The sequence below is a fragment of the Microcebus murinus genome, chromosome 3 (genome assembly GCF_040939455.1).
Source record: "Microcebus murinus isolate Inina chromosome 3, M.murinus_Inina_mat1.0, whole genome shotgun sequence".
Taxonomy (NCBI): Eukaryota; Metazoa; Chordata; class Mammalia; order Primates; family Cheirogaleidae; genus Microcebus; species Microcebus murinus.
The window spans coordinates 6176421-6197616 of NC_134106.1; the positions used below are offsets into that span (position 1 = coordinate 6176421).

General features: G+C 50.0%; 1 long non-coding RNA gene across 1 annotated transcript; it reads left to right on the top strand.

The window, feature by feature from the left end:
• Positions 1-14360: 14360 nt before the first annotated feature.
• Positions 14361-21196, top strand: LOC105882950 (uncharacterized). Its single transcript, XR_012918526.1, has 2 exons — positions 14361-14452; positions 20831-21196. It is a non-coding gene; the product is annotated as an uncharacterized LOC105882950 (long non-coding RNA).

The following is a 21196-nucleotide window of genomic DNA, read 5'->3' on the forward strand; positions in this document are numbered from 1 at the left end:
TTAGTCATGTTGTTGTTTTAAATCAGAGCAGTTGACTTTTATTCCAGAATTCCTGAATTTAGAATCAAAGAACTGACAGGATGTTGCCCATTCAAGATCCATCCAGAAATGCACCATCAGCTCTGGGTGTCTTCCCTGATTTAGCTTTTCTGAAGCCCACTCTGTGCCCTCTCTGACCCCCCCAAAACATCAGTGTTTCTCAGCAACATTGACTTTCATGAGACTCAGCAATTACGGGGGTGGGGGGGATTTCGCCCCCAAACTGCCCTTTTCCCTGCCAGGGCCTCTGGGGTCCTTAACTGTCCCACAGGGGCACAGCCCCTCCCGAAGGGATCCCCTAGAGACCACCAACCCCCCCCCGGGGAAACAGGCCCCTGGGCACCCTCGGGGCTCCAGGGGCTGCTTCCTAAAAATCCGCAGAAAACAGAGGAGGTGATTTAACTCCCCTTTCTGATAAGCTCCCTGGCTGTCTGTTGCCCAAATACAAAGGTCCTCATTAGCTTTCACTCGGGCTTTGAACTCCACACAAAACCCTTCCTTCCCCTAACTGCCCGCTGGAGCTGGCGCTGGGGCCCCGCCAGGCCGGCCTGTCAGCATTTCCTTTGTTGTCTATTTTTAAGGTGTTTATAATGGAGCCTTTTTTCTGCTCCAAGCTCGCCCTGCATAGGTGAAATCTCAGCCTGGGAGGATGTTCCCCAGCTTCCCAAGCACCACTAGGCTCTTTTTTTTAATGCCTGAGCGTAAGCTAAGCTACTTTCGAGTGCAGCCCATTTTTAGCACTTTTTAGAGGGCCTAGGTCATACTAGCCAGGCGATCGGCAAAGCCCAAGAACAAGGGGGAATGACGCCCATTTTTCCCGATGGCCCCAATTCACCTGCAAGCTGCGGTCCACAAAATTACAGGCAAGTTAAACAATTTCAATGAAAAATGCTTTTGTTCCTCGGAGGCAATATTTTAGTTGTCCTGGGTCCCAGACTAGCCCAAAAAATTTGATTTAGTCCCTAGAGTTGCTGGTCTTCCACCCTAATGATGACAGGCCCAGGACAGGGCCAGCTTCAGGAAGAAGGGGACCCAGAGAGCATGCTCCCTCCTCCCCTCTGGACAAGGTGGGCATCCAGGGAAATTGCAGAGGGGGCCATTCGTCTTCAAGAGTGTCCCCCCTGCCACCCCTGGGCCCTTCTCTCCTTGGGCGCCAGATGCTGAACTCCAATTCCAAAGCCCACACTATAGCACCCTATCCCTAGAGGATGGGGTCAGACGCCCACCCCTTATCCCGAGTGCTCCGCTCTGGGCCCACACTGCTCTCTGCTCCCTGTGCCCAAACACTGGGCCCTGCCTGCTCAGGGCAGCTAGGAATCTAGTCCTCCGGCTGAGCACCCTTGCAGGGAGGATGCAGCAGGGAGCAGAGGTCAGCCTGGCCCTGCCACTCCTGGCCGTGCAACGGCAGACAGGTCACTTCTCCGCACACGACACTGCCTTACTTATCAAGCGAAGGCATCGGGGCCCTAGACCATCTCATACGGCCTCCTGTGCAATCGTGTGCATTTTTTTTTTTAATTATTAACCTACATGAATATCTACCCGGTAGACTTTCAGACAGCACCAAAAGACCTGATAAAAAACACCTGGGCAGTTTAGAAGAAGCTAAATCTTCTCCCACTCCACATACTCTGAAAGCTCAAGTTTTTCCTGAGAGTCTCCTCAGCAGAAGAGGCAAAAGCTGAGTGCCAGGGAAGCCAGGACCCCCTGTGTTCTGGGAGCCCCCCAGGTCGCTGAGCCCCACCTCTGCACACAGCTGGGGAAGCAGGCCTCCCCACTGCTTGTCTGTGATCAATATAATCTACATGATCAATACGGATCGCCACAGTTAAGGACTCTCAAATGCCACACAGTTTGGCCACTACCAGCCAATGCCCTTGAATTCCCTGTGCATCGTATTATCTCTGTTCTCTCATGGAACTCTGCATTGTGTGCAAAGTGATGCAATATTTCTACAGTACCTCCAAGAGACCACTGGGAACTCGCAATGTTTTTTCTAGACTTGCACCTACCATGCGTTAGGCCAACTCAGGATGGCGAGGAAGATGATGGTCCACGATACAATTTGTATAACAGGTTTGCTCTAGGCTCACTTTAAATATAAAGGTGTCTACAGTGTATTCTTAATACATTCTGGGATCATAAGTGAATCAGTCCATATACAGGCAACTTTTCCACAACTCATTATTCCACGAAGCAAATGTTCCTACAAGGATAATGAAGCATAATTCAAAGAGCAGCCCGGACTCACTTAGCACTCCTGCCAGAGAGAAAAGCAGACAGCCCCCGGCAGCCACGCCATTGCAGCAGTGGAGTGTGACCTGCCCACAGAGCTAAGCCCGTACAAGCCTTAGAATGCCGCGTGTTGCGCCAGCATCCGGGACAGGGGTGGACTGTTCCAGGCAGTGGACTGCTCAGGCTTCTCGCTTCCTTCTGCTGCTGTCCCTCCCCAGCCCAACCGGCTGGAAGGAAAGGGAACATGCAAAACCGTTGGAGTTGTGAGGAAAGACACTAAAGCCATGCCCCAGTCTGCTGTCTGGAGTTCACTCGCCCGTCCTGTACCGAGCTCTAGAAAATATCCCTCCACCAGCACGTGCTCACCACGTGGCCCTGGCCCGGCACCAGGCTGGGCACTGGGAGTCAGAATGTCGACCACGTGGTTTCTGTCGCCCCAGGGCAGATAATTGATTCCGTTCAGTGGTTCTCAACCAGGGGCGGTTTGGGCCCGCGAGGGATGCTTGATAATGTCTGCAGATGCTTTGGTGGCCACTGTGGGTGGAGGCCAGGGATGCTGCTAAACATGCTATGAGGCAGAAGACAGCCCCTCAGCAAGGTTAAGAACCTGTGCTCTCGGCGAGGAGGGGAGGAACGTGGACTCAGCTGGGGCCGACTGGCACGGTGTCCCGCATTCTGCAACTGGGTGTCAGCTAGGAGACCACGGAAGTTCAGGGATAGGAAAGCCATTAGGGTGGCTGCAGCTACACACCTCATCTCTGGGCCTCAGTTTCCCCCTCTCTGAAATAAGAGTCTTTAAGCTTGTGCCTACGAACGCCCCTGGGTGGGGCTGCTTTTGCCCCTTCCTCTCTTAGACATAAAAATCTCCTTCTTCTCACACCGTTTTAAATTAGGAATATTTGGTGGTGTGATCGTGTATGTTTAAAACCAAACAGAAATTTCCTGTTCCCCGGCACAAAATAAAATTCAAGTTTATAAAAGGGCCTTTAAAATCTCATAATCAAGCCCATTAGCCAGGCAAAATGCTCCACTTTGATTTCGTGGTGTTTAGCTTTCTTTTCTTAGCACCACTTCATTAGCGCGCTTTTAATGGATCTTCTCCAGCCTGCTTCTTGAAATTGCTGAAAAAGAAAACATACGATTTTAAAGCACGAGATACAAGAGAAATATCCCTTCCCCTTTAAACGTGGAGGCTGGGAGAGAGCAGAGTGCGGGGAGACGCCTGGGAACCCAGTTAGCGGGGCCCCGACCAGGTCCGACTGGAGCTTTGGAATCTTCTGCTGCATTTTTGCTCACTGGCCTCATAGCCAGTGGGTGCACTAATTTCCAGCTCTTTGCTGCTTCAGCGGACCAGATTTTCTTGATTAATAACAAAAGGTTTTGTTGGGATCAGAGCTGTTTCCCACCATCTCTATGCAAACCCCGGCAACACAAACTGTGAACATTAACATTTCAAGGCGCTTCCTATTAAGGATGGCAAGAAAAGCCCCTCTTGGTGGGTAAAATCCATTTTGTCCTCTCTTGTGACATCTGTTCTAACTTTTAAAGCAGAAAGGAAACTAGATAATGCCAGAGAGTCCTTTGATTTACAGTACTTGCCCTTCTGGATGCCCAGGGGCTCTCTGAAAGCCGGTAGCCTTTCCTTTCTGGGCGTGCACGGCACGGACGTGAGAATCTGCAAATTCCCTTCGCACCGGAGAACTCCAGGAGTAATTCTGAACTTGTCGTTCAAACTTTTAATTGTCTTTTTCATGATTGCTTAATTGCATTTTCAATTACTTCTAAGCCTCACAGAACTGAATCTCTTAAACTTCAATTTTTAAAAACACAAAATTTTGATGTTTATTGCTACATATGCTATTGCATTTCATCTCTAATTCCCCCCAAAGCTAATTTTGCTTTAGTGGAATGAGGAAATCGAAGCACATTCGGTCAGGCAACTGAAATACGTGCACAAATGCGGAGGAAATCCTGCAAGTGATAGAATAAAAAAGACAAGAAGAGAAGCCCTGCAGAGGCCCTGTCTCCTCCTACCATCTGTGCTGCAAGCTCTGGGGTCCCTTACATTGGTCATCCCTAAAACAAAGCTGCAGGCAGATTCCAGCCGGTTTTCCATTCACTATTCATTCAGGGGTCCATCCGCTCAGTATGCATTCAGCCAACTGCTGTGCTAAATCAGGGCCTTCTCCCAGAATTGACATGGTAATGAAGTCATGGTGCCGCTCAGTGAAAAGACCGCCATAGGTATGCCCCGCTCTGACAAATCCACCCTTTCACCCCATTGAGGCCTGAAAATTATCTCATAACATCCCAACATCTGTGCACAGGGTCCTGCCTTTTGGAGCTGGGCATGTTTATCCCGGGCCGAGCCCTGCTCACGAGAGGCGGGGCAGGCCGGGCCCAGCCACTCCTGGGCAGTAGCCCGCCAGCCCCAGGCCTCCTCCCGCCCCTTCCCACAGCCTTTGTGCTCCCAGAGCCGCTTGGCCCAGAAATGCTGATGCCTGGATGCTGCGCACCAGGAATTTCTGTTTGATCATTTTCAGGTGTTAAAGGTGGACCGCAAAGCTAAACTATTTCATGTGCACTTACTGTCAGAAAACCTTGTAGTTAGTCAAGCAAGGAAAGTCAGACAAAAATGTGGGGGGGAGGATGAAGCTGGGAGAGAGAAGTTAGCTAATGAATTTTGCTCAGACTCTAGCAATAGTCAAGCAAGGAAAGTCAGACAAAAATGTGGGGGGGAGGATGAAGCTGGGAGAGAGAAGCTGGCTAATGAATTTTGCTCAGACTCTAGCAAATGGCATTTGTTCAGCTAATAAGTGTATTTGAACTATATTTAAACTGGTCCAGGTCAATAAAATGCTTCTAACGGGAAGGGGGGAGGGGATTTACAGAAGGGCTACGCCATCTGCAACTTATATGTGTTCTGCTCCGATACAATGATTTCATTTGATTTGATTTGACATTTAAGAGCCCTTTTTGGAAAGAAAAATGAATATTTCTATATTGTATTTGCTATAACCTCACCTGACTCTGCACATAGCTGAGAAGAATAAATGTCACATTCACTGCATTGCAAACCGTTGTGGGCCATCTTGGAGAGATGGTCACCATGGAGGGGGGTGGGGGGGTGATACACAAATGGCCTCCAATGAGTGCTCACAGAGTGCATGTGCCAGCCGATTTGGGGTCTGAGCACTCAGGCTTGTTTTGTTTTCTTTCCCCGTGTCCAAATTCAAGTGATGGTTTGGATAAAACGTTCGTGACTGCATGCGATGTGCATTTCTGGCCATCGGCCGGGATGCACAGAGCGCTCCTTCATTCAGGCGCCCGGGAAGCCCTGCTTCCACTGCAGGGGACAGAGAGCCAGGCCAGTGTGACCCTAGCTGTTTTCGGTGCCCCTTTCCCTCTTCCAGCACCTTTCAAAAGCTTTTGGGTCAAGATGGAACTGTGCTGAAATCACAGGGCCTGGAAATGCATCTCTGGCAGATATTTTTCCATCAGTCACACTAGAAAAAGGAGCCCTCTACCTGCTGGCCTCCAGGAGGTGCAGAAAGGGGTGAAAAAAGCAGGAGATGGAGGAGTTAGTGCTCATTTCACGTCTCAGGGGCCTCGCCAGGAGCACGTGGTACCTCAGAAATGCCTCCCAAGTGGGTCTCCTCCTGCATTAGTCAGAGTTCTCCAGAGAAACAGAATCAATCGGACATACAGGGGTACACGAGAGGAGATTTACTACGGGAATTGGCTCACAAGACTACGGAGGCTGAGAAGTGCCCCGTTTGCAAGCTGGAGAGGCAGCAAGGCTGGGGTGAAATTCAATCCGAGCCCAAGGGGCTGAGAACCAGGGGCGCCCTGGTGCCACTCCCAGTCTGAGGCCAAAGGCATGAGAATGGGGGGCAGGGGGCCCTGGGGTAAGTTCAGGGGTGGGAACCTTTGCATGTAGGAAGCCACATTAATTTAGCTGTAATCAAACTTCAATTAGATATACTTAAAATTTTACAATATTTTGTAAAAATCTAACTACTATGTACTTAATAATTTCAAAAAATGAAAATTATTTGCTAGTTTTAAAGCTAACTAATCTTTTAATGACTTTGTTGTGTCTGCTTTTTGTTGCGAAGCATTTGAATATTTGGTTGCAGCAATGGAGGTCCCCAGTTCCAGCTGATCCTCTGGATGGGTGTCAAATCGTTTGTGACCTTAAGGGTGTCTTGATTTGGGTTAGGCAGGAGAATGCAGATTAACAGCAATAAGTGGTTGAAAAGCAAGAAAGCATTTTTCAGGCATGTTGCCAAAGACATGGGCATTCTACTGCATTTTTCCACATTTCGATTGGATCTTTCTGAGCATCAAACAGTGACTTTAAAATGTCATCTACTGAGAGCTCAACCAATTTCACTCGTAGTTCTTTAGGTGTCTTGGTGACATTAACTAGGTGAGGCTGAAATGCTAATTTGGCTGTGATGTCACGACTCTCAAAGTCAGCGAACCTTCCACTGTGTTCTCCAATTAATAGGTCTGTGACAGCTGTGTATTCTTCAAACGATTTGCATATGTCATCCTGCTCATCAGTGACCTTTGCTAACTGGAGAAAATGTTCATCTGAAATCTCCTTTTGAAGAAGTGTTTAGAAAAAAGATAGCTTTTTTGAAAATGCTTGGATTTTTGCCACATATCATATATAGACTTAGTTTCACCCTGCAAAGAAATAGTCAAGTCATTTTGTTTTAACATGACATAAGACAGAAATGTTGCATTCCTATAGAAATCCTCTTTCAATAATTCACATTGCTGATTCTGTTCTTCGCAAAATGTGACTGTCTGTTCTCACAGAGATAAAATTTTGCCTGACACTTGCCCCTGGGATAGCCAGTGCACTTTAGATACAGCAAATCCACATGGAATGCTTCATCATTCAACTGTACCATGTTACAAAGCTCATGATGGCATGCTGCATTTGCACAAATATAGTTAACAATACTTACAACTTATTGCAAAGTGTCTATTAAAATAGTAGCTTTAGCACAGAGACTTTGCTGATGCAAGATACAATGAAAAGAAATGAGAGCATCTAGATATGTTAATACTTTTTTTTATCTGTGCAATAAACCCTTCTTGTTTTCCTGTCATGGAAGGTACACCATCTATACAAACACTCACTAAATTTACCAAATTCGGTCCAACCTCACAACATTTATCTTGAAAGTTGCTGAAGATATCTATTCCCCATGCATATTCTGTTCATAAGAGTACCCAAAGTGAGTAACTTTTCATAGCAAAGAAAATCTTTTTATGACACCAATGAAGTACAAAACCTACACCAAGTCAGTAGTATCAGTTGATTCGTCCAAAGCTATTGAATAATATATATTTTCTTTTTGAAGCATTGCATGAAGTTGTTCTGTTAAGGTGAAGGCTAATTCATGCTGCCAATCAGTTATGGTTCCCCTTGAAAGAGGCAGTTGTTTGTACTTTGAAACATTGTCAGGGTCCAAGCATCCTACAACTGCAACAATGCATTATTTCACAATTTCTACATCACTGAATGGCTTCCCTTTTTTCCTGAGCATATAAGCTACTTTATAAATTGCTTCAGTGGCATCATTTCCAGGTCTTATTGCTGCTTGAAAGAATATTCTTTGCTTTTGCTTTTCATCTTTTAATTTCTGCAACACAACCTTTCATGTCTCTCTAATTTAAAATATGTGTGGTCCTTATGAGTTTTATAATGCTGATGAGTATTGAATTTCTCTAATATTGATACTGCAGTATCACAAAGCAAGCAAATCATCTTATCTTTAGCAGAAACAAGATACCATTGCAATTCTCAACCTTCATTAAAACATCTGTTTTCTTCCTTCAGCATTCTCTTGGTCTTCTTTGATATCATGGGCTGTTAAGCAGACAGAATTAAAAAAATACTGCCAAGCTGTGCACCTATTCACAAATTCCACTTCAAACAGAAAAACAGTGTGCTGCTGTCAAAAGCTGATTAACTGACTGGGGTATCGAACCCCATAAACTCTCTCCAACCAGCCTCATGCAGTAGTGGCTCCAGTCAGGCAGAGGAAGTTAGAACTAAATCATGAGCACAGCAGCCATCAATTTAGCCCATATGGCTTACTAATGGTCTAATTGTGCTAGTCAATCTAGGAGGATTACTTCATTGAAACTTATTTTATTCTTTGGTATTTTAAATATGTTCATTGTAAAAATAAAAGTATCAAAGATGAACAAAAATGTATCAATAAAAATGCAAGGATTTGTTCTATAAAATGTGGTTTCAGTCAAAAGGCCACACTTAAGGACCTAGACGGCCACAGGTTACCCAACCCTACGTAGGTCCCAGAGTTCAAAGGCCTACAAACCAGGAGCTCCAATGTCCAAGGGCGGAGAAGATGGGTGTCCCAGCTCAAGAAGAAAGAGAAAATTCTCCTTTCCTCCACCTTTTCGTTCTGTCTGGGTTTTCAGTGGATTAGATGATGCCCACGCTGGTGGATGCAGATCTTCTTTACTCAGTCTACAGAATCAAATGTTAATCCCTTCCAGAAACATCCTCACAGACACTCCCAGAAATAATGTTTTGCGAGCTACCTGGGCATCCCTGAGCCCAGTCAACACACAGAATTAACCATCGTACCACCTCTCACCCCCACCCCCCCACCCCCCCCACCCCCCGTCACCACCTGGGCTTGAGCCTCAGCATAGCCCCACCCCCAGTAACTGCAGCTTCCTCCTAACTCCCAACTCACCCTCCACCCAGCAGCTCAGCGAGGCTTCTAACACAGTACTCTGCAGACTCGGCTACACACTGCTTACTGATGGGGCTGAACCCCAGAGTCTGACGTCATTGTCTGGGGTGCAGCCTGCACCAAGAACCAGGGTTCTGGGGCACAGATCTGTCCGCTGTGGCTCCCATGCCGCAAAGCCCTGCAGAGACTGCCTGCTGCAGCACCGCCCCTGTGCCAGCCCTGCCTGGGCAGAAATCCCCCACCCCTCTGGGCCAGTTATGGATTGAGTTGTTTTCCCCAAAAAGTCGTTATGTTGAAGTCTTAACCCCCAGGACCTCAGAGTAGGACCTTATTTGGGGACGGGCTTTTCACAGAGGTAATCAAGGTAAAGCAAGGTCCTTAAAGTGGACCCTAATCCAACATGACTGGCGTCCTTATAAGAAGAGGAGATTTGGACACAGGGACACATAGCAGGAGGTGACAGGAAGAGACACAAGGCGCAGACGCCCATCTACAAGGCAAGGAGAGAAGCCCAGAACAGATTCTGCCCCACAACCGGCAGAAAAAAACCTACCCTGCCAACACTTGGATTTCAGACTTCCAGCCTGCAGAACAACGAGACAATCAATCCCTGTTGTTTGAGTGATGCAGTTTGTGGTACCTGGCTACAGTGGCCCCAGCAAACTGACACAGGGTCTGTAGGGCCAGAGGGATCTGCCCACAGGGAGCCCATACCACAGCTCTAACCCGTTCCCTGGTGCATGGGAGCCCAGAATCCATGCCCAAAGGGCCTGGTCCTGCGTGCAGGGCCCGAGCAGTCCACTTCCCTGGGTGGGACCTCCCAGGGGGACCACACCCCAAGGCCTGAGGGCAGCTCCTGGAGGAGAATGGGGAAGGAGCTCAGGTTTGAGGGCTGGTGTGTCCACAGGACACCCCAAAGACCCTCCTCAATGGCAGACAGGCCCAGAGGCAGGAAGGGCAGGGGGAGACTCTGGACCAGGGACGTCCGCTGTCTGCCTTCCCTGGGCCCTACAAATGCCAGGGTGTCCCCATTCCAGCCTGGTTCCATCACAGCTGTGTCATCTCTCATGGCAACAGCATCAGGGGCAGGCAGGGGGCAGGCAAGTCTGTCCTTGCTGTGTCCCCTTCTTGTACCAGGATGACGAGAAGCTGTGGATCCAGAATAGTATCCGTATTCCTGGATTTTCCCAACCGTCTCCCTTTCCAGGCTTGTTTCCTAATCAGGACTTGGCTGTCAGGCCATAGCCTCGGGCAGCAACCCTTTCTGAAAGCCCTGGGTTCCTTGCGGAGGCCCTCCGAGCACTGCCCAGGGACTCGGCAAGCATGGCTGCCCCGCCTCCTCAGCGTGTGACCCAGGCCCAGGAGAGGCCACCCACACAGAGCGGCGGCTGGGAGTGGAGGTGCCCCATGCTTGGGGCTGGGACAGCTCCTCTCCCGGGCCCCACCACCGCAGCCCAGACCACACCGCCTGACAAGGCCAGGCAGGGCACAGGCCACCGGCAGACTCCACCGCTCCTCCCGGCTCAGGGGGAGTGCTGCCAGCCAGCATGTGACTCGTGGGCAAGAGCCTTCCTCAGAAGCGGCCTCTCCTCCCCGAGCATTACCCGCAGCTGTGCCTGCCTCTACCCAGCCTGGGAGGCGCCACAGAGGCAACAACCCTCGGAGATCAGTTCCAGGACCCATGGGCGTCACTCCCCTGGGGTGTGGGCACAGGGCACACGCTCGCCACGGTTGTGCCGGAGCTGCCCACCTGGGGCGCGGCCAGGGCCCTTGGGATGGCAGCGGCGGCTCAGCACCTCTGCCCTTCTGCGAGGACCCTTCCCCGGCCCCTCCTGCAGCCCAGCCTAGTGCAAGGACCCCAGCCCTTCCTCGGGACCACAGGGCCACGTTGCTCCCGTCCCACACCCACTTTCCCCAGCTGAAGTCACGGCCAGCCCAGGGGAGCCGGTCACCCACTGCGTCCACTGCACCCCGGACACCCCAGGCGGGGACTCCTTAGGCCTCAGGGCCAATGGTCCAAAGGTTCCGAAGTCCCTCGGTATTCTTACCAGATACTGTTTTTTTAAAAACAAAACAAAGCAGAAACATCCAACCTGGGTCCTGCCTAGAGTCCCTGAGAAATCTCTTGGGGACACACTTCCCCATCAGGGTCCAGGGGGCCTTCTCTCTCCTGAGTGTCTCCTCCCAGGTGCGCCCGGCAGTGCTGACAGGGTCCCAAATCCTCTGCCATGACAGACACATCGGCCGCCTCCTTCCTCCTGCAGTCCGGTTTCCAAGGATGACCCCACAGTCCCCTTTGTGGGATCAGCATGTGAAAAGGGACTTTGTCCCTGCTCCCATCAAGGGGGGGTCCACCTGCACCCCGAATCTGGGCCGGCCCGCGGCTGCTGCGGCTGGTCCAGTGGGGCAGAGCCGAGGCAGTGTGGCGGGCGGGGCAGCCCCTCCTTCGCCCTCTGGGAAGACACGTGTCAGGCTGAGACACTCAGGGTGGACTTTCGGGGTGGGGAGAGAGTCCCTGGGGGGTGACAGACCACGTGGGGGCTGAGAGGAGGCCCCGCCAGCAGCGGCTGCTGTCTGCCGCCATGGTGTTTCAGGGCGCTGTCACTCCGTTAAACGGCGGTAGATACTTTACAGATCTAGGATTCCAGTCTACCAGTGTTTGTGTTTTGGGTTTCTGCTTTCTCCATTTTATGACCTCCCTACATCACTGCCCACGGCTTTTCCAGAAGTCCAGCTTATAACAGCCAGTCTGTGCACGGCAGTCTCATTACAAAACCTATTTATCTTCCTTAAATATTCCAGAATGGTAAAACTAAAAATATTATCATTAGTCTTTCCACAGCATTCTACTTCATATTTCTTTAACCTGAGTTTAAAGAAAAAGAAAATTATACATATTATATATATTTATATTTATATTTTTGTATATATACACACACATACACACATACATACAGATCATACTGAAGGTCTGCCTTTTAGAAAAAATGTCACATAATCATCAGTTTGTTTCCTTCTTTCTGTCAATATGCCCCTACCTGGGCACTGGGTGCCTCAGGACACCCCCAGCTCACTCCCCTCTTCCTCCTCACCGGGGTCCCAGCCTTTCCTAATGGTTCCTCCTTCCTCCCCAGTGTTATCAGTTGTTTGACAGCACAAGTCACTCACCGCTTATTCAATCAATCCCCCAGCCGTCAGCCAGTATTTGCTGAGTGGGCTCTGCCCTGGGGGTGGGCGCCCTCCCAGGAGCTTCCCCAGCCCCGTCCTCCCCCTCCTCTGTCCAGCCACGAGACTTCCCATTCTGTCCTTCTCCGTCTCCCAAAGTCCCTGTACTCTCAGGTGTAAGCACCTTTCCACTCTCCCCTGGCCCCACCACAAGTGGCCAGCAGTCACTGGGCCCATGGAAGGTCTGCGGTACACAGAGGAGGGGACACAGCTGTGGCCAGCTACCTTTTTGAAACTCATGGTTTATTAATACTCAGCAAAACCTTTTTAGCACAGTCATGCTACTTTAATCATCGGATGGATGCCCCTCCCTGACCACATTCTAAGAAAACCACGAAAGGCATAAATAAAGCACAGTACCTGACCTTGAAGAGCTCACCTTCCGGACGTGCCATGGGGACCTGGACCAGGCAGGCCACTGGGGCAGGACAGAGGGGAGCACAGGTGCAGTGGGGGGAGACGGGAGTCCTGAGAGGGGCAGTTAGCCTACTCGTGAAGGACACACGTGAGCAGAACCTCGAAGGAGGAGGAAATTTGCCAGGTAGAGAAGGGGGAAGGAGCTGCAGGCAGCGGCACTGGGGGACCTAGAGGCAGGAAGCCTTTGCCTGGAGGAAACAGGAAAGGCCTGGACAGTGGACTGAGGGTGGGCTGCATGGGGCTGATTTCCCTGAGCGAGTCTAGTCTTTAACCCTGGCACTGAACCTGTGCCAAGTGAAGCTGACAGCTAAGGGCACAGTGGGGCGGTCTGAGGGCCAGGGTGAGGGTTTGAGAGCTGTGAGGCCTTGAATGCAGAATTTAAGGGAGTGTCAAAGAGCTCAATGATCAAGATAAATATTTCAATGCAACATGTAGGAAATAAAAATTAATGCAAAAATCTATGGTGAACAAAAACCCAAATTTTTAAATAAAGGCAGGATCTTACATGCATAGAAACAGAGTAGAAGGGTAGTTACATGGGGTGGAAATGGAGACATGTGGGTCAAAGGGTTAGAAGTTGCAGTTAGCAGGATGAATAAGTCCAAGGATCTAATGAGGATTGTCTTAGTTTGTTTTGCATTACTATAACGGAATACCTGAAACTAGGTAATGCATTTAAAAAAAAAAAAAAGGTTTATTCGGCTCATGACTCTGCTGGCTGGAGGACTGGGGGATCTGGTGAAATTCTCAGGCTGCTTCCACTCGTGGCAGAAGGTGAAGGAGGCTGTGTGCGCGGAGACCACAGAGCGAGAGAGGAAGCGAGGGGGGAGAGCGGGAAGTGCCAGGCTCTTTTTAACAACCAGCTCTCTGGGAGCTAACAGAGGGAGAAATCGCTCACCCCTGCCTGAGGGCACTCATCTATTCCTGAGGGATCTGCCCCCACAACCCAACACCTCCCAGCAGGCCCCAGCTCCAATGTCAGGGACCAAATTTCCACACGAGATTTGGAGGAGACAAACATCCAAATTACAACAAGGACTGTAGTTAGTAACACTGCATTGTGCATCAGAAATTTGCCAAGAGAGTGGATTTTGGTTCTCTTCTCTTCTCTCTCTCTCTCTCTCTCTCTCTCTCTCTCTCTCTCTCTCTCACACACACACACACACACACACACACACACAAGGTTTAACTATGTGAGGGCTTGGAGAAATTGGATAAGTTGATTTGCTTGACTAATAATGTTTGACTATGCACAGGTATATCACAACATCACACTGCATACCTTAAATAGATACAAATTTTTGAAAAGACAGGATTAGTATTACTGATGTCTCCTTTTGTTTCTGGCTCATTTTCACAGTTCAGAAGCAACTTTTCAAGCGTTCACAACTATGGGTATTCGGGCACTTGTTTTAGCCAATAATCTCCTTTACTTTATTTCTAGGGGAAACAAGAGAAAGAAAAAGTTTTCTTGTGCCAAAATCTCATTCATTCCTATCTGGGTAAACTCTTCTGACTACAAACTCCTTCCACCTTTTGGAATATAAAAACATTCTTAATTGCACGCTCAGTTCTGGAGCTGGAAGCGGCCTTCACACGGAACGCTCTGCAACACCCTCTTCCTCTGTCACCGAAGGCCGGGCCGGAGGCCGGGGGGCGCCGGCCGGAAGTGTGGGCGGAAGTGTGCGCGTCCTGCCGGAAGCCACCGCGCTGGGCAGGAAGCAGCGATGATGAGGGGCGCTGGGCCTCCACCGCTCCCTGGATAAGCCCGGGCTTATCAAAGGAAGGTGAGTGGGGACGAATCTGGTCATTAATGGCATTTTCGTGGATTTCAAAGGAAAGGGGAGAGGGCAACTGGAACACCCCAGGATTTTCATTAAAAGCACAGCCAGAAACAGGCCAAGCAGCCCCTGGGCAGGTCCCCGAGGTCGGGGCAGCTCTGCCTGTGCCCTGGTTCCCCTTTGTAACCAGCCACATTGACTTCTTGGTCAAGCTGCCTTCTCCCCTGCCATCACTGACTCCTTCACTTTTCAAGATAATGATCATTTCGGAGGAAGTTTCTTACTCCTGGATCCTAGCCAAGAAGTGAAATTATTTTCCGAGTTTAAGGAAGATTTTCAAATTTCTCCAATTTGAAAGGTTCCTATTTCAACTCATTTTAAACAAAACTTCCCATGAGCAACAAGATTTTTAAATTGTGTGTTTCCATAAAAATGAATCATCTCAGCCCCCACCAGAGGACAGCACAGGGAGGGTGGGGGCTGCAGAAAGCACAAGAGGGGCCGCCCTGAGATTCGCTGGAGACATGGGGAGAAAGGGCCTGTCTGTGCTCACCAGCACTCTGGGGACCCCACAGCAGCCCCTGTGGTGGCCACACCTGCCATACCTGTGAGCTGATCTGTTTTCAGAACCATTAGCTGACCCATGAGAGCCAGAAGCCCAGCTGTGTGTTCAAAGCCGACAAATGCCTACTGAAGGGGAACTTAGGGGGAAAAGTTCAGAGGGAAGGGATTCCCTCTTTCCTGACCCTGAAAGAGATCCAACTGTAGCCTGGCTGGAAAGATTTAGACAAAAATCACAGAACGCAGCTGGGCGCAGGGTCTCATGCCTGTTATCCTAGCACTCTGGGGGGCTGAGGCATGCAGATCCTTTGAGCTCAGGAGTTTGAGAGCAGCCTGAGCAAGAGCGAGACCCCCATCTCTACTAAAAATAGGAAGAAATTAATTGGCCAACTAAAAACATATATATAGAAAAAATTAGCTGGGCATGGTGGCACATGCCTATAGTCCAAGCTACAAGGGAGGCTGAGGCAGAAGTATTGCTTGAGCCCAGGAGTTTGAGATCGCTGTGAGCTAGGCTGATGCCACAGCATTCTAGCCTTGGCAACAAAGTGAGAATCTGTCTCAAAGAAAAAAAAAACAACCACAGAACGGAGAGGACAAAAGGTTGCACTTCATTTCTATGGTGTGGCCAACTTGCCTCAAGCCAAGAAATCTGCACTGGACTCCTACAACCCACCTGCTGGATTCCTGAGGTCTCCTCTGAGCCTCAGGATCTTCACTGGGACAAGAGGTGGGGCTGACAGAGTTGCTGATGTGCCCTCCCTCCCATTTGCACACCATCCTGGTTCACCAAATCTTCCTCCCCTTCCCTCCCACCAAGGCACCCCCCACGCAGGCTCCAGGGATGTCCCTACACAGCGAATCTTACCTGCCACCCACTAGCTTCAAAATCACCACTGAGCACCTCCCGAAGCACTTACCTGCAGGAAGCATCCAACCCACAGGGTCAGCTCCCACTCCTGAGCCCTTTGGGATCTCCCTCAGGCCCAGCCTGAGGTCCTTCCCTAACACTTGTCGTAGGTGGCTGGGTTCTTCAGTGCCCCCTCCCTGTGCCCCCTGCCCTTTCTCCCTGGTTGAACACCCTACCCAGCACTGAAACTGCCAATAACAGTACCCACCTCCCAAACCTCTTGTGGGTAAGGAGGACATAAGTTACCACCTGACAGCCCTGGACACGGTAAGTATTATCCACTTACCTGTCATCATTATGATAATCATTACTGGGATTTCCCGCCACACCTACCTCCTAAGACCTACCTCTCTCATGCCCCGTGCTCCACAGGTTGGGCCAGGCCCCTGTTCTGGGCTTCCTGGCACCCCAGCTCACCTCACATCTTAGAACTTGGCATATTGCGTTGCGATGTACGTATATGTCATCTGCCTCACCAGCAAGCCTGTATCTTCATCTCTGTTTCCTGTGCTGCTCTACTAGTGGCTGCCACAGCATTGATGTTCAAGTTTAAGGAAGGAAGGAAGAAGGGAAAGGTGGGAAGGAGAGAGGAACGGAGGGCGAGAGGAAGATATCTATCCCATAGTGGGCACACAGACATTTACTGTCAACTTCTTCCTAAAAATACTTGATGAAGACATTAACTCAGCAGCCCGTTCTCCTAGGATCGGAGGCTCTGAGTATCACAATACTATTTGTCCCACCTGCACCCTCTCTGCTACAGCTTTCACTCACCCTGTTCACCTTCTACCAACCTGCACCCTCTCTGCTACAGCTTTCACTCGCCCTATTCACCTTCTACCAACCTGCACCCTCTCTGCTACAGCTTTCACCCGCCCTGTGCACCTTCTACCAACCTGCACCCTCTCTGCTACAGCTTTCACCCGCCCTGTGCACCTTCTACCAACCTGCACCCTCTCTGCTACAGCTTTCACCCGCCCTGTGCACCTTCTACCAACCTGCACCCTCTCTGCTACAGCTTTCACCCGCCCTGTTCACCTTCTACCAACCTGCACCCTCTCTGCTATAGCTTTCACCCGCCCTGTGCACCTTCTACCAACCTGCACCCTCTCTGCTACAGCTTTCACCCGCCCTGTTCACCTTCTACCAACCTGCACCCTCTCTGCTACAGCTTTCACCCGCCCTGTGCACCTTCTACCAACCTGCACCCTCTCTGCTACAGCTTTCACCCGCCCTGTGCACCTTCTACCAACCTGCACCCTCTCTGCTACAGCTTTCACCCGCCCTGTGCACCTTCTACCAACCTGCACCCTCTCTGCTACAGCTTTCACCCGCCCTGTGCACCTTCTACCAAAAGAGAGCGGAGCGTTGAATCTGATAGCAACATCCGCACCACCTCGCTGCACCACTCTAAACTCTGTCCACCCAGAACACCAACTATCTCACTGCAACGTGGTTCTGACGATTCCCACTAACTTGTTCAGGAAACAGAAGATCTCAATTTTCTCTGTAAGTAACGTCCTATGCATACCCTTCAGAAGAAGGCTGGGGTGTGAACTTCCCAGCCACCGTTCAACTTGACCTCTTCACTTCATGGCCTTTGTTTTCTTTCAATCTATTAGGACTAGTGACATGGGCCAAAACTGCCTGGGGATGTGGCATTATGAGGACTGCCCTGCCACTGTGCTTTCCTTGGGTTGAAGGAGCACTGGGCAGTTTTGTTCAGAGAAGGACGTGAGCAGACTAACACCTTTAGTAATCCTTGGCAACCCATTGGAGATGCGCATCGATCACCCCTGACCTTTCCCTCAACTAAATAACCTCTATGTCCTTAATGTTTCTTCAAAAGGATCATTAACTCAGCAAGTGGGGAAAAAATGTTCATAGCGTTAGAGAACACAAGGAGGGAGCTGGCTCCCTCTTTAGTGGAGAAAGGTACAGCAGGATTTGTGGGCAGGGCTGTTTTATAGGCAGGAGGAGCTAAACATTAACATTTTCATTTTAGTGCAAATTTCAGTGGCACAATCACTCCTGGGGCAAATTCTCCACTTCCTGATCAACCACTAACTAGCTCTGAAAACATTACTTTTCATTAGATGATAAATCAGAAATTTCAGGGCATATTAGGCATGCTACCCAGGAGTAAACTTCTTAAGGAGTGACATTAAAACTAATGAAAAGGAAAATGTGCTTCCCCATCCCTTTTGCAACATTCAAAACTAAGAACAGCGATGATAGGATATTTCTGAAAGCGCAGTACCTTTGGGCAACACGACAGCAGAAGATATCTACAGAAGCTCAGTCATCCTGACAATTCCCACAGCACTTGTGTCCCTGGCCGGTTGGGTTTCTGTCTTGCCTTGGGATAGGAGTAAGCCAAGATCCAGAATGAAAAACTAACTTTTACATCCTTCACTCTTATGAAGTTAACTGACCAAAGCAACAAGGCACTAGCTCATGTTTGCACTTTTCTCTCCTGCTTCTTGGGCAGCACCAGTTCAGAGTGGCTGTGCGTTCCATCATGCCCGGCCCCTCTGTTGGGCAAAGGCACAAGTGCCAGAAAATCTGGTGGCCAAGCTCTGGCTTTCTGAAGCCCAATGTAGAGTCTTCTAGAGGCAGAAAATCTGCGTCAATGAAATAAGTCAATCCAAATGTAACATATGTCTTCACTCTAGAGAAAGGGGTGTTAAGTTCAGAAATTCTTGTTTTTACAATGTCATGGATGTCATGGAATAGGTTATGTGTCTTTTATTCGCTATCATTGTATTTCTGATGAGAATAACTTCATTCATTCAATGAACATGAACTAGAACCTCCATGTGCTTGTCCCGGTACGAGGTGCTGGGAAACAATAGTGAACAGGAGACACTGAGCGGTCGAAGGAAAACAGAAATATCCACAAATGGATGCCAAATACTGGTCCTGAGCTTGCCCCTGAGTATTCTTCACGTCCTGCCAGGAGTCTGTGCGAGCAGGGTATGGCCGGAAGGAGCAATCAGTTCCTTCTAATTTTAAAAACAGCACAAAGTGGCCTTTAGGGCTTCTTTTTAGCAATAACATTTCATGAGTCTGCAAACATGACAAATTCAATGTCCTAGTCTGACAACAAGTGTCACCCCTAGAATTCTGAATAGCATCCACCCCTCAGGTCCTGGACTTTCACCTACACCCCCTGCTGCCAATCAGGCCCTGTTGGTGCCATCTCCTAATCTGATCAGGTGCCGCTGCAGGCACCCGGGACCAGGCGGGGGCAGACCAGCCTTTAGCCGGAGCCTGGATGGACGATCAGCCCCCTTTTCTTCCGGAGGCTGGCTCTGGCCTTGTCCCAGTGGGTTGGTTGACATTTGGTATCAAGCTATGGGTAACAGATTGTTTCCTCTGAGTGTGCCTACAGGACACAATGCTACCATCAGTGGCTCTGGCACACCTGTGCTGATGTCTGAGTGCCCAGGAGAAGGGGGCCAGAGGGGCTGGGCTGGACCTCTGCCCACCTTCCCAACTGGGGTCCCACACTCAGGCCAGCAACACAATCCCCTAGAGGTTTTCTCAGAACAGCTCAGCAATCAGCCCGCCCAGTGCAGGCCGGGCTCTGGTGGAAGGGGCCCAGGCAGGACATGTAGCCCTGGGGACCAGGGCAGATTTCAAAGGAAGTAACATCTGAGACCTCAAGAACAAAGAAGGCTCGGCCAGGCAATGAAGGGGAGGATGAAGGGTGTTCCGGGGAGAGGGACGGGCGTGAGCAAGCACCTGCCCTTGGTTTCCTGGGGACAGCAGGGATGGATGGTGAAGTGGCAGGGGTGGGGGGCTGGGGGACGGGAGCTGAGGCTAGAGAGTGGTCCAGGCTGACCCTGCCGGACTTCAGGCCAGTCAAGGAGTCAGGACATCATCCGGGTGGTGGGCTGAGCGTTGCACTGCCACTGTCAGCAGGTGGGGCTGGCCGGGCAGAGGGGCGGGGCTGACATCAGGTCCTGGGCCAGAGCCTAGCGACTGCCCAGAGGGAACAGGGACAGCCCCAGGGATCTGGGATTGAGGGGCAGGGAGGATATTAAGGAAGAAAAATCAGAGCTTTTTTTCTTTTTTTCCAGAAGCAAACTCAAAGGAGGCACTGTGAGTTAAAAAATAAACAGCAAAATAAAACTCTGACCGTTTGGGTCCCACACTGTTAAAAAGGTCATCAGTTACTAACTTTCTCTTGCTCCCTACAGCATCAAATAACATTTGGTGTCCCTCCACGGTGGTCCAAATCCATCTGGAGATGGCTACGCAAGTCTGTGTCTAGCTTTGCACGTCTTGTACTTCTGTGCTGGTTCTGCGTGTGTCAACTTTTCCTTCTCCCTGGGAGCCCTTGCTCGACCATTTTCCACGTCCACCTGGACTTCTCAGTACCCACTCTTGCCGATCTGGGGGCACTGGAGACACTGATCTCTTATTTTAAAACCAGAATCAGTGAGTGGACTTTGATGCGGAGAATTTTTCATTGCAGCCAACTTTTCCAGCGCGTCTGCATTCCTTCATTCCCCACGTGCTCCATGCCAGGGGCTCTCGTGTTAGGAGAACCGGATGCAAAGGGTGAACGAGCCTGGTTTGGGGAGCTTATCATTCAAGAACATTCCAAGGGCAGGAGGTGCTGTTCAGAGCACCAGGGCAGGTTGGTGGGAAGAGCACCCCTGAGGAAGGGCACACAGCCCATCTGCCTTCGTGGTGAACCCTGAGCCCAAGGTTAGAATTTCCCCCAAAACATCTCCGCCTGCAAATCTCTATTTCTCATTCCTTACTCCCAGACCCTTAAAATACTCAGTGCAGAGTCCAAAAATCTAAAAGCAAAAAACAAAACCACCATAAAGAAAACCCCAAACTCTTCCAACCTTCAAACTCCACCTTTTGACCTAAAAAGCAAAATGTTTCTAAAGCAGAACAAGCTCCTTTCAGCGGGAGAAAACTCCGAACTCTAAAAGGCGAGGAATCCAGCGTCTGTTCTCTACCACGTGAGCACCAAATACCAAGAAACCATCCCGGACCAGGAGGCCAGCCCGCACCAGCTGCTTCAAAGAGGCTGCTCTCTCCCGAAGGCTTAACACAGTGACCCCAGCAACTCGGAGGGGCAGCGGGGAGCTCCAGCGAGCGCGTTCCATGCCCAGTGCCAGACGGCCCTCGCCACGGCATTCACACCATTAAAACCCCATCTTCGGAGGCTGCCAAGTGTCAGCGGCTGCCCTGTCCCTCTTAAATAGCCATACTTTCATGCAACTAAAAAATAAAAGGGAAAGAAGGGGAAAGTT